The 12,628-nt window shown below is 42.0% G+C and overlaps 1 long non-coding RNA gene across 1 annotated transcript; it reads left to right on the forward strand.

Moving 5' to 3' along the window:
• Positions 1 to 5,814: 5,814 nt before the first annotated feature.
• Positions 5,815 to 12,132, forward strand: LOC135099211 (uncharacterized). Its single transcript, XR_010267785.1, has 2 exons — positions 5,815 to 6,553; positions 11,399 to 12,132. It is a non-coding gene; the product is annotated as an uncharacterized LOC135099211 (long non-coding RNA).
• The last annotated feature ends 496 nt before the right edge of the window (positions 12,133 to 12,628 follow it).

A 12,628-nucleotide genomic window follows, 5' to 3' on the forward strand; every position in this document is an offset into this window, starting at 1 on the left:
TATATATATATATATATATATATATATATATATATATATATATATATATATATATATATATATATATATATATATATATATATATATATATATATATATATATATGCATGGAGGGAGGGGTGTAGGCTTACGTGGTATACCATTATGTAATATATTTGTTAGTCTTCGCCCACTCTGATTTAAGAGTAAGTCAGGCCACAACTCATAGCGTATTGTTAATATCATATAACGTCTTTTACCCCTTTTCTGATCAATAAAGAGTTTGGAGAAACTCGGCACTTACAGTATTCTAAACTGCAGTATATAAGAATCTATAGTTATTATTATTATTATTATTATTATTATTATTATTATTATTATTATTATTATTATTATTATTATTATTATTATTTCACTCTTGTTCTTGCTGTTTTTATTGTGATGATTAGCACTAAAATAACAATAAAATAACTTATAATAATCATAATAAAACTACTACTACTACTATTGTAGCACTAACAGTAGTAGTAGTAGTAGTAGTAGTAGTGTTATTATAATTATTATAAGTTATTTTATTGTTATCGTCGTATCCATCAGAGAGAGAGAGAGAGAGAGAGAGAGAGAGAGAGAGAGAGAGAGAGAGAGAGAGAGCGAGAGAGTGACTCTGGAGCGGCCAGCCTTTACATATGAGGTAATTACAAATTCCTTGGTCGCCTCACCACTCAAGAGGTGCCCGGCAACGGGTGAACCTGTGTGGCCCTGCACGATGTCATCACGGTACAGCCAATGCAACAGTGACGGGGAATATTGTATAATTATGCAAGATTGAACTACAGACAAGTTGTGAGCGTTATTGAATTACCGCCTTCTGTTCGTCTTGTGACACAACTAGCCGTTCAGGAAGACATCAGAAATTATGGTGACAATCTCTGAGTAGCTGCTGTGGTCTCAGGACTGAAGTACATGCGTGACAAGGACCAGCCTCATTATGAAGGGGCAGCGGTAACTAATGTGTGCTATTGGATCTTATCATGAATGTTTGTAGCCAGCTGTGCTAAGCCTAAGTTTCTCGTGGGTAGTAGGGTGGTCCACGAGACTGTCTTTTTCCACCATGAGCCGCCGGAGATGATGTGTGCATGTGTGTGTGGTGCCAATTAAAGGTAGATAGGCAGGCGAAGACTGTGCTAGGCTGGGAAATGTGCAGTGAGCAAGTTTAGCAGACCAGTGTGCGGGTAAGATGCATCATTTCATGGCTTTAGTAAAAATGCATCACTGTCATCAGAAGTGCAATGGAAATCTGACATGAGCATTGCCTCCACATCGAGAAACATAACATTATTCAGTTACAGGAAGAAACCACAAAGAAAATGTACAAATTCAGGGACACTTTGTTTTCTGAGAGAGAGAGAGAGAGAGAGAGAGAGAGAGAGAGAGAGAGAGAGAGAGAGAGAGAGAGAGAGAGAAAGAGAGAGAGTACAAACACACTCAGCTTTAAATTGGAGCAACCCTATCCCACCCTCCCCCCTCCATCTCTTTTTCCCAACCCCAACAAAAGAATAAAGTAAAAAAAAAAAAAAAAAAAAGCCCAATGGAGATCCCACTTGCCCTCTATGCAAAGAAGCCGTCAGGACGCTGCAACATTTCGTATTTTGCAGCAAAACATTTTCAGAGATAAGAGCGAGCAACACCCGTATTTACCCTGACCGTCCCCTGCAGACACACCGTCACGAATATTGTCATTTCGCGCAGGGAAAATGAAACATAGAAAAAAAAGGGGAAAAATGGTCACTAGTAATGAAAGCGAGCGAAGGAAGGCATTAGAAAGGCTGCCGGTCCCCAGTGTGCCCTCTTAGGACGGCATAAACACAATACTCTCAATTGCACTCTCTTCTGTGCTGAAAATTCCAAGGTGACGCGGAGGCTTTGGTCGGTCGGCGCCGTTCAGGGCAACGCTGCGCCGAAGCTGAGTGAGCCTCGAGGGTCTGACGTGAGGCAATGGTTCTGCAGCGGCAGTGATAGTACTGTAGTGGTGGTGGTAGAAGTATTGGAGGCAACAGAGGCGGTTGTGGTAGTTGTGGTGGTGGAGTGCTGGCTTAGGAAGAGTTCTCTTTTATCAAAACAACAACAAATACATTTTCCTTAAATAACTCTTCATGACGTGGAGAAGTACACTAACAATATACATGGATCAAAATAGCAACTTTGGTCTTGTTTATTTTCTCTCAGTCTCTTCTTTCTTTACTTTCACATGTATGAAGGCAGCGCCGCCGGGCAGGCGCTGCAAACAAAAAGTGAATGGAATGCCTGTCAGTGGCGTTCTCTAAAAGACAAAGAAAAAGGCTGGAGTAAGGAAAGCCACGGAATCAGTTCCACAGCTGTGGACGTGTCCTGATCCTTCCTTTAGGAAGAGCTCAAGTCTTAGGGAGAACAAAACCTGGAAGCCACCTGACTGTCGCACTGTTAACAAAAAGGCTAAAGGTAGACTGCTGGAACAAGTGTCCGGGAGTGGGACAATCCAGGCCGGGGCGGTGCAGTATGAAGTTATATTTTGCAATTTGTCGGTACAGTCCGTGCCCGAAGGACACAGTCCAGCAGGGCAGTCCGGGCCTGAAGGACTCAGTAAGACATGGCAGCTGTGGCCTTTGGGAGCCAGCTGAGCGAGACAGCCTTGGCTTGAGGGACTGGAATAGCTTGGGTTGAGTGAGTGAAGTGGAGGAGTTGGTGGCGCCACTTGTACGTTTCCTGACAACTCCTGTGGGGTCACTTTGAGTGTATTGTTACTTACACTGAAATGTTTACAGTTCTGAGCGAGTGTGGTAATATAGTGTGGCTGGTGGTGATTGACTCACCTGCACCTTGTCCATTTCCAGTGATGTAAAGCTCCTCCACCTGGTTGCGTGGCTGTGTGACTTGCACTATAGTCTATAAAAAGTGTTGGAGATAGAACCTGGAATATTCAAGAATGCGGACCTTAATCTTACTTAATACTCCCCAGAACGTAACAGACCTTTTACTTTTTATTATTAATATTTTTTTTCTTTTCTTTTCGTTCGCGGACCCAAATCTTTGCGTTAAGGAGGGTGGAAACTCTGTAGGTGCGAAGTGACTGGCATCGTGTTTGAAATTGTAGTCGCGGCAGTGTAAGGTTTGCTCTTTCCCGTGCGTTCTTGCCCAGCCTCCGGGAACCGGCACGGACAGTCTGCCTCAGTTCCAGGCAAGACAGGGGGTCGAGGGGTTAAACTTTGGTAAATTGTGTGTAAGTGCGTGTGTGAGCTTTCTAAGAGCAAAAATTGAAGAGAGAGAGAGAGAGAGAGAGAGAGAGAGAGAGAGAGAGAGAGAGAGAGAGAGAGAGAGAGAGAGAGAGAGCTATCCTCAGAGCAAGAAAGCAGCTGGCTCCTCGAGGTTACTGTGTCTTCAAAGAGAGGACTCATCCGAATCCTGTCTCTTAATCCTGACCTGTGCCTCGTCTTGGGTGTGTAGATCTCACTCCTACATTCTTAGCTCGATACTAGTGACTTTGAATGATACGTACTGGTAGTAACTCTTCTGACCACTGAGAGTGTTTATAATATTATTGGGAAATCTGCTGTAAGAAATGCATGAAAAACCTGAAAATTGGGGAACTTTTGACAGTATAGAAAATTGTTTATCTTCAAGGAAAAAAAAAAAAAAAAAAAAATATATATATATATATATATATATATATATATATATATATATATATATATATATATATATATATATATATATATATATATATATATATATATATATAATAGTCATCAGTGAGGCTTAATACGCAAACACACACAAACTACCGGGACAAGGCTACTAACATCTTTGCTCAGTGTCCGCAAAACAATTCCACACAGTAGCCTGTGAAACATATGGAACAGTGAGTCAGTCGTAATCAGACAGAACAGGTAATTTATAGAGATACCTATGTTCTGTGTTTTTTTTTTACAAATTTCTCTGTCTTCTAGTTTATTTATTTTTTTCTTTTTTTGGTGGTACCGGATAAAGAGGCATAATTTTCTTGCAGCACTGGGGTGACTCACTCCTTCATAGACACAGGTTGTATTGAGTGTGACATGCAAATTTCTCTGGTCTGTGTTGTAGCTCTGTTGTATGATGAAATTTTTTAAGGGTGTTAAAGCACCTCCGCCCCTTGCTTTTAGTCACTCCTTTACTCTTACGCCTCACTCCTATACCTTCATTCATTCACTAGAGAGAGAGAGAGAGAGAGAGAGAGAGAGAGAGAGAGAGAGAGAGAGAGAGAGAGAGAGAGAGAGAGAGAGAGAATGTACAACACTAAAAATGAAACACGTCAATGCCTAGAACAATGCAAATCGTGATTTATTGCTCTCTCTCTCTCTCTCTCTCTCTCTCTCTCTCTCTCTCTCTCTCTCTCTCTCTCTCTCTCTCTCTCTCTCTCTCTCTCTCTCGCACACACACACACACACACACACACACACACACACCTCATGACGTCACACGACACACAACGGACAGTTCCCGCCAAGTGGAGACATTCATCAACTCACCACCTTCAAGTGTCATCAGGTAACACTGGCGGCAGGTGGTGTTTATGCCCAGAGTATCCTTTCATTTTTGTAACCGTGGCTGAGGCATAGAAGGGTCAGCTGTTGGCACGTTGGCACATTACACGTACTACATTCCTGGGCAGTGCACCGTGCGGCACAACACGTGAGCATTATTACTTCGTTCCTACATAAAAGAAAATAAATAAATAAATAAAAACAGACGAAATGGAACAAAATTTAAAGGAAAAATATATATTGTTCTCCTCCCTTCACAGTGCCATCCAGGCAGCCTTATCATTTCAAATCACTAGAGTACTTCACCGTAGTTTAGTGAAATCATTACATTGCTCACCCAACCAAAAAAGAAGCCGAAGTTGAACAAAACTGATAGAAAAAAAAAAAAGAAACATGGCGTTTTTCCTTCACAGTAGCACTCTTATTATTCCAGTCTTATTATTGCCCAGGGGTTCAATGACAGCATGGTGAAATTATTACATTACTCACCCAGGCAGACAAAATGAACAGAATCAAATGAAAAAAAGGAAGCATACATTGTCTATCCTTCACAGTTACCCAGACTTTTTTTTTTATTTCGTATCACTAGAGTACTTCCCTAAATGTGTGGCGACGTTGTAGTGACCAGTGCCACGCCTTGCAAACGTGTCACTCCTTCCCAGAACAGCTTTGTGTGGCACTAACGAAGCGCGGTGTCACCCAATGGTAGTGTGAAGGCTGCGAGGTTTGTCTGCTGACTTGCCCAAAAATTATTATGTTGATTTATCTTCAGACTCTGGCGGTTGGAGTTTTGATTCAATATACAATCTCTCTCTCTCTCTCTCTCTCTCTCTCTCTCTCTCAGTAGTGTTTAATATCTACGTTCGTCTCTTTTTTTTATTACAGTGATATTGGTGTTTATTGGCATTTAATTAAACCAAACGTATGCCCGCTTAAAACGAGCTTACACAGAACGACATACTGCTATACAAATAAGCACACACACACACACACACACACACACGCGCGCGCGCGCGCGCGCGTCGGGGAAGGAGCGTCGTAAGAAACAGCCTCGTAGGAAATTATAATGAAACAGCTTCTTAATGCTTAGCTTCTCTACCGGCGCGCTACTCTCTCTCTCTCTCTCTCTCTCTCTCTCTCTCTCTCTCTCTCTCTCTCTCTCTCTCTCTCTCTCTCTCTCTCTCCTGTAAAATACTACGTGGCATCATCGAAACGAGGGAGGAGCGGGGGAGGGCACTGAGTCCGAGCGACCTTGAAAACAGCTGAGTGATGATGCCACTTAGCATTTTAAAGGAGTACTTATAATCACCGCAATAATGTTGTCGTGTAATGCTTATTGGTATATCACATGCTTTTTAATACCATTTGTCTTGTTATAAGATACTGTAATATTCCACAGCCTGCAAAAAATAAGATTAAATAAGTGGCACCTCCGAGGCTGCGACAATGCAGCCGTCTGTTCTTCACGTCAGCTACACGCATAGCAGCACACCCGCGAGTCCCATACATTTTCAACTCCTCTGACGGGGAAACAAAGCCTTAAAATGCATATGTGTATAGAACATTTCCTACTTAGAATTGCACGTTCCTTCACCTCTTTCAGTATTTGCAGAAACACGCGTTACACCTTTTATACAGTGGACAACAAGCAAAACAACACCTACGTGTTCTGAAACGCTTCATTTGTCTCACCACATTTTTTTTTCTTTTCAAATGATGATAGGTTCTGAATAGCCGGGTTTTAAATGCATTTCCCCTGTTAATAATATAGAAATCGTGTTAATCTGTCACTAGAACCATAAAAACATCTTTTGAAAACCTGTGCAACTTCATTTAGAGTCTTATCAGTTTAGTGGAGGTGCGGCGCAGAAGTGTTTCAGAATAGGGATCATTGTCTCGTTTTCCCCCAACCTGGCGTCCCCGCTCGGCCCCTTCCACGACTCGCAGCGAGAGAGAGAGGTCGAGGTGCGGTGGTCTTGTGGCGGAAGCCTGAAGGAGGCGGTGAAGGAGTGAAGGTAAGAGTTTGGTAATAGGGAGATTGTTAGATTATTATTCAGTGGGTGGAATTAAGGCGTAACCTATGAGATTATGAATGATAAGGATGAATAGGTGAGAATAAGGATGGGTAGGTTTGTCCATGTTTAGTGATTAGATACGCCACGTTAGGTAATGTGATTAGGCTGAGCTGATGTAGGTTGGCCAGGTGAGGTTGGGGTAGGTGTGATTAGGTTAAACAGATGGTGATTACAACACTGGCAAAGTGACGTAGTTAAGCTTATCAGGTGAGAGATGGGAAGTTATAGAAGTTTAGCAATTTGCGAGGGAATAAGCTGCAAGGGTGATTAGACTGCAGGTGACGTTATTTAATTTGTCAGGTGAGAGAAGTATGCTGATCAGATGGTAAGTTGGTTGCTTGTTTGTCCAGGTGATTGACGTCTGATTAAGCTTACTGAGGTGATAATTAAGGAAGTGAATTTGAGATTATATTATATAAGCACGTAAAATCATGTTGGATTGGTGTGTCTGTGGCTGCTATTTTGTGGTCCCTCTGCTTATTCGCTGTGCTGAGTGGCAGTTGGCTTGTTAACTACGATCATTATTTCCCTTATTCATTATCATACACACACACACACACACACACACACACACACACACCTACCTACCTTTAGTAACGGTATATGCACACCCACGCACATTCACACCCACGCACGCTCACACATACGCCCACGCACTCGCACACCCACGCACTCGCACACCCACGCACTCGCACACCCACGCACTCGCACACCCACGCACTCGCACACCCACGCACTCTCACACCCACGCACTCGCACACCCACGCACTCTCACACCCACGCACTCTCACACCCACGCACTCTCACACCCACGCACTCTTATGTCCACGCGCTCTCATACCCATGCGCTCTCATACCCACGCGCTCACACACGCCCAGGCGATCACACACACACAAAATATTAATGACAAAAAAACTGGTGATGCACTCAAAAATCTGGTGACACTCAAAAAAAAACTGGTGATACACTCAAAAATGGTGACACTCAAAAAATCTGGTGACACTCAAAAACCTGGTGGTGCACTCAAAAAAAAACTGGTGATGCACTCAAAAAACTGGTGACACTTAAAAAAAACTGGTGATGCACTCAAAAACCTAGTCAGGCAGCCAAAAGAATGGTCATGCACTCAAAAAAAATATAACCCCTTCACACACACACACACACACACACACACACACACACACACACACACACACACACACATTTACATTCTAAATTTGCATTAGACTTTTTTAATGCTGCTTTGTTCTATTAAAGCAGATTTTTATTTATTTTTATTTATTTTCTTTTTTACCCGGTTCACCTCAAAGTTGGCTTATTTTAAATAGTTTTTTTTCCTAATTTGTTATTCATCTGATAAATATTTTCTTGTCCTATATTTGCTCATGTATTTGGCTTCAAAATTCTTTCCCTTATCTGACCTTTTCTTTATATAGTGGGTTTCAAAACGATGGACTACACTTAAAATTGTTGTATTTCTGCAACCTTAAACTGTCTATAAATAAAACTAATAAAAGGTGTGGGCCAAAGTTTAAAATGACTTCTTTTCAAATTTTAAATTTTTATTTGTGTTTTTCATGAGTGCAGAGATAGCATTTTTTTTAATCAGGTTCATCTTTTAAACTTGTGTATATATTGTGGTGTCATTGAAATTTCTGTGATGCCATGCAGATTTCTTCTATCTGGTGTTTTCTTCTACTCTACATCATTCTTCAAATTTTTGCTTTTAAATTATAATAGGGACATGTTTATCAAACACATTTCTTGGCTTCAAACGTTAAACTGCCGTACTTTTCAGATTTTCTCTAACCGGTGCTTTCCTTTCTTTCAATTTTCGTTTCTTGAATGTGACAGTATGGAATTTAGACACATTTCATATTAAATCTCGGCACAGTTCTCACATCATTTTTTTTTTTTTTTTTATGTAGGAGGGACACTGACCAAGGGCAACAAAAATCCAATTAAAAAAAAATGCCCACTGAAATGCCAGTCCCATAAAAGGCTCCAAACCAGGAGTTAAAAAATTGAAGGATAAGTGTCTTGAAACCTCCCTCTTGAAGGAATTCAAGTCATAGGAAGGTGAAAATACAGAAGCAAGCAGGGAGTTCCAGAGTTTACCAGAGAAAGGGATGAATGATTGAGAATACTGGTTAACTCTTGCGTTAGAGAGGTGGACAGAATAGGGGTGAGAGAAAGATGAAAGTCTTGTACAGCGAGGCCATGGGAGGAGAGGAGGCATGCAGTTAGTAAGATCAGAAGAACAGTTAGCATGAAAATAGCGGTAGAAGACAGCTAGAGATGCAACATTGCGGCGGTTAGAGAGAGGCTGAAGACAGTCAGTTAGAGGAGAGAAGTTGATGAGACGAAAAGCTTTTGATTCCACCCTGTCTAAAAGAGCAGTATGAGTGGAACCCCCCAGACATGTGAAGCATACTCCATACATGGACGGATAAGGATCTTGTACAGAGTTAGTAGCTGGGAGGGTCAGAAAAACTGGCGGAGACGTCTCAGAACACCTAACTTCATAGAAGCTGTTTTAGCTAGAGATGAGATGTGAAGTTTCCAGTTCAGATTATAAGTAAAGGACAGACCGAGGATGTTCAGTGTAGAAGAGGGGGATAGTTGAATGTCATTGAAGAAGAGGGGATAGTTGTCTGGAAGGTTGTGTTGAGTTGATAGATGGAGGAATTGAGTTTTTGAGGCATTGAACAATATCAAGTTTGTTCTACCCGAATCAGAAATTTTAGAAAGATCAGAAGTCAAGCGTTCTGTGGCTTCCCTGCGTGAAATGTTTACTTCCTGAAGTGTTGGACGTCTATGAAAAGACGTGGAAAAGTGCAGGGTGGTATCATCAGCGTAGGAGTGGATAGGACAAGAAGTTTGGTTTAAAAGATCATTAATGAATAATAAGAAGAGAGTGGGTGACAGGACAGAACCCAGAGGAACACCACTGTTAATAGATTTAGGAGATCAGTGACCGTCTACCACAGTAGCAATAGAACGGTCAGAAAGGAAACTTGAGATGAAGTTATAGAGAGAAGGATAGAAGCTGTAGGAGGGTAGTCTGGAAATCAAAGCTTTGTGCCAGACTCTATCAAAAGCTTTTGATATGTCCAAGGCAACAGCAAAAGTTTCACCAAAATCTCTCAAAGAGGATGACCAAGACTCAGTAAGGAAAGCCAGAAGATCACCAGTAGAGCGGCCTTGATGGAACCCATACTGGAGATCAGATAGAAGGTTGTGAAGTGATAGATGTTTAAGAATCTTCCTATTGAGGATAGATTCAAAAACTTTGGATTGGCAGGATATTAAAGCAATAGGACGGTAGTTTGAGGGATTAGAACGGTCACCCTTTTTAGGAACAGGCTGAATGTAGGCAAACTTCCAGCAAGAAGGAGGTAGATGTTGACAGACAGAGCTGAAAGAGTTTGACTAGGCAAGGTGCAAGCACGGAGGCACAGTTTCGGAGAACAATAGGAGGGACCCCATCAGGTCCATAAGCCTTCCGAGGGTTTAGGCCAGCGAGGACATGGAAAACATCATTGCGAAAAATGTTAATAGGTAGCATGAAGTAGTCAGTGGGTGGAGGAGAGGAAGGAACAAACCCAGAATTATCCAAGATAGAGTTTTTAGCAAAGGTTTGAGCAAAGAGTTCAGCTTTAGAAATGGATGTGATAGCAGTGGTGTCATCTGATTGAAATAAAGGAGGGAAAGAAGAAGCAAAGTTATTGGAGATATTTTAGGCTAGATGCCAGAAGTTACTAGGGGAGTTAGATCTTGAAAGGTTTTGACACTTTCTGTTAATGAAGGAGTTTTTGGCTAGTTGGAGATCAGACTTGGCATGGTTCGGGGCAGAAATATAAAGTGCATGAGATACTGATGATGGAAGGTTTAAGTACCTTTTGTGGGGTACCTCTCTATCATGTATAGCACGAGAACAAGCTGTGTTAAACCGAGGTTTGGAAGGTTTAGGTCGAGAAAGAGAGTGAGTAATGTACGCCTCCATGCCAGACACTATCACCTCTGTTATGCGCTCAGCACACAAAGACGGGACATGGAAGCAGTAGTCATTCTTAGGAAAATCAGCAAAATACCTCCTCAGGTCCTCTCAACTAGCAGAGGCAAAACGCCAGAGGCACTTTCACTTAGGGGGATCTTGAGGAGGGATTGGAGCGATAGGACAAGATACAGATATGAGATTGTGATCGGAGGAGCCCAATGGAGAAGAAAGGGTGACGGCATAAACAGAAAGATTAGAGGTCAGGAAAAGGTCAAGAATGTTGAGCGTATCTCCAAGACGGTCTGGAATACGAGTAGGGTGTTGCACCAATTGCTCTAGGTCATGGAGGATAGCAAAGTTGAAGGCTAGTTCACCAGGATGGTCAGTGAAGGGAGAGGAAAGCCAAAGCTGGTGGTGAACATTGAAGTCTCCAAGAATGGAGATCTCTGCAAAAGGGAAGAGGGTCAGAATGTGCTCCACTTTGGAAGTTAAGTAGTCACAAAGAATTTCTTATAGTCAGAAGAGTTAGGTGAAAGGTATACAGCACAGATAAATTTAGTTTGAAAGTGCTTGTGCAGTGCTTGTCAAACTTTTTCCGTTTTCCTATGATATTTCTTGTGTAGTCTTAATTTTTTTAGGGAATCTTGGCACATCTCCTATGCCTAAGAGAGACGTATTTTTGTTTTGAGTTTTGTAGGGAATCAGTTATCAAACACATTACAAGGAATCTCAGCACATACAACAAACTTCGTGTCTAGGAACTAATGGTCTGTATTCCTTGCAGGTGTGAAGTGTGTGGCTTCCACTTCACCATCCTATGAACAGCCTGCAGGAATCTCTATCAGCACCTGCTTCTGCAATATTGGCATCTGGTTATCAAATAGTGCTGTCACGCTGGGCCTGACATACTCCATTGCAATTGGGGAATCAAGCTTCACCAGGAAGAGAGGCCGAGCATCACGACCTTCAAGCCTTCAAGCCCTACAAGAGGTGTTAAGTATTGTCAGGACAAAACAGAGGGCCTGGTACAAGAGTTTTCATTGCAATCAAGGAAGAGTCAAGTTGCAGTAAGAAGAGTGTGGCAAGAATTTTAAGCAGGAGGAAGACTGTCAAGCAGTTGACGGCAGGAAGAACGCGTGAAATTCCCTTAAGTCGTGGCAGGACCAACAGGCAACCTTCAACACCTGCAGAGGCACAAGAGTTGTGGGCAGTTTCACCAGGAAGAGTTTGCTCCTCACTGAAGTTGACACAAAGACACAAGAATCTGCAAGTGTTGTTACTCCGAGACCCTGCTGCAAATGTTCTCCAATCCACTCCAGTCTGGGAAGGAAGAATGTAGGAAGTCCTTCTCTTCTGTACTCAACAAGCACCACCACCACCACCACCTTCATTCAGGCTTGGGACAAGTTTTGTACATTCCAGCACTTCAGTATTAAAGAAAACAAGTGCCATGTTTATTATCCTGTTGTGTATTTATTCACTTAACATTCACAGTAAAACAATAAACATTCAGTATTCCATCTTGTGTAAATAAAGTTTCAGGCAGAGTACAGGTCATGCCCTGAAAAAAAAACGCATAGAAGCCCTGTCCCAGCAACTGGTGTCGTTGGGATGGGGCTTCTGTGCAAATCATACCTTAAACTTTATTTTTGGGCCTTGGGCCAATCCTGGCACTTTTTTTTTATTACCTTGAGGGCATGAATTGTTACCACCAAATATTTATTTTACACTATACCAGCACATTGTTAGCAAACTATATATTTATTTCACATATATAATAGTAGTCACAAATTTATTTATTGGCAAAGACATACATACAAGTCATACACAGCAATGCAACCTGGACTAGATAATACACTGGTGGAGTCAGCTGGCTTGGGGCACTTGTACAGCAGCAGCACACCCAGTACTGGCTGTAGACACACCCTCCATTTGGCTCTTCCTGACGTCAGAGCCTGCAACATGGCACTACCGGACTGATTGCAGACAATGTTAGCCAACACAAGTGAGATCT

Source organism: Scylla paramamosain, unplaced genomic scaffold (genome assembly GCF_035594125.1).
Source record: "Scylla paramamosain isolate STU-SP2022 unplaced genomic scaffold, ASM3559412v1 Contig111, whole genome shotgun sequence".
NCBI lineage: Eukaryota > Metazoa > Arthropoda > Malacostraca > Decapoda > Portunidae > Scylla > Scylla paramamosain.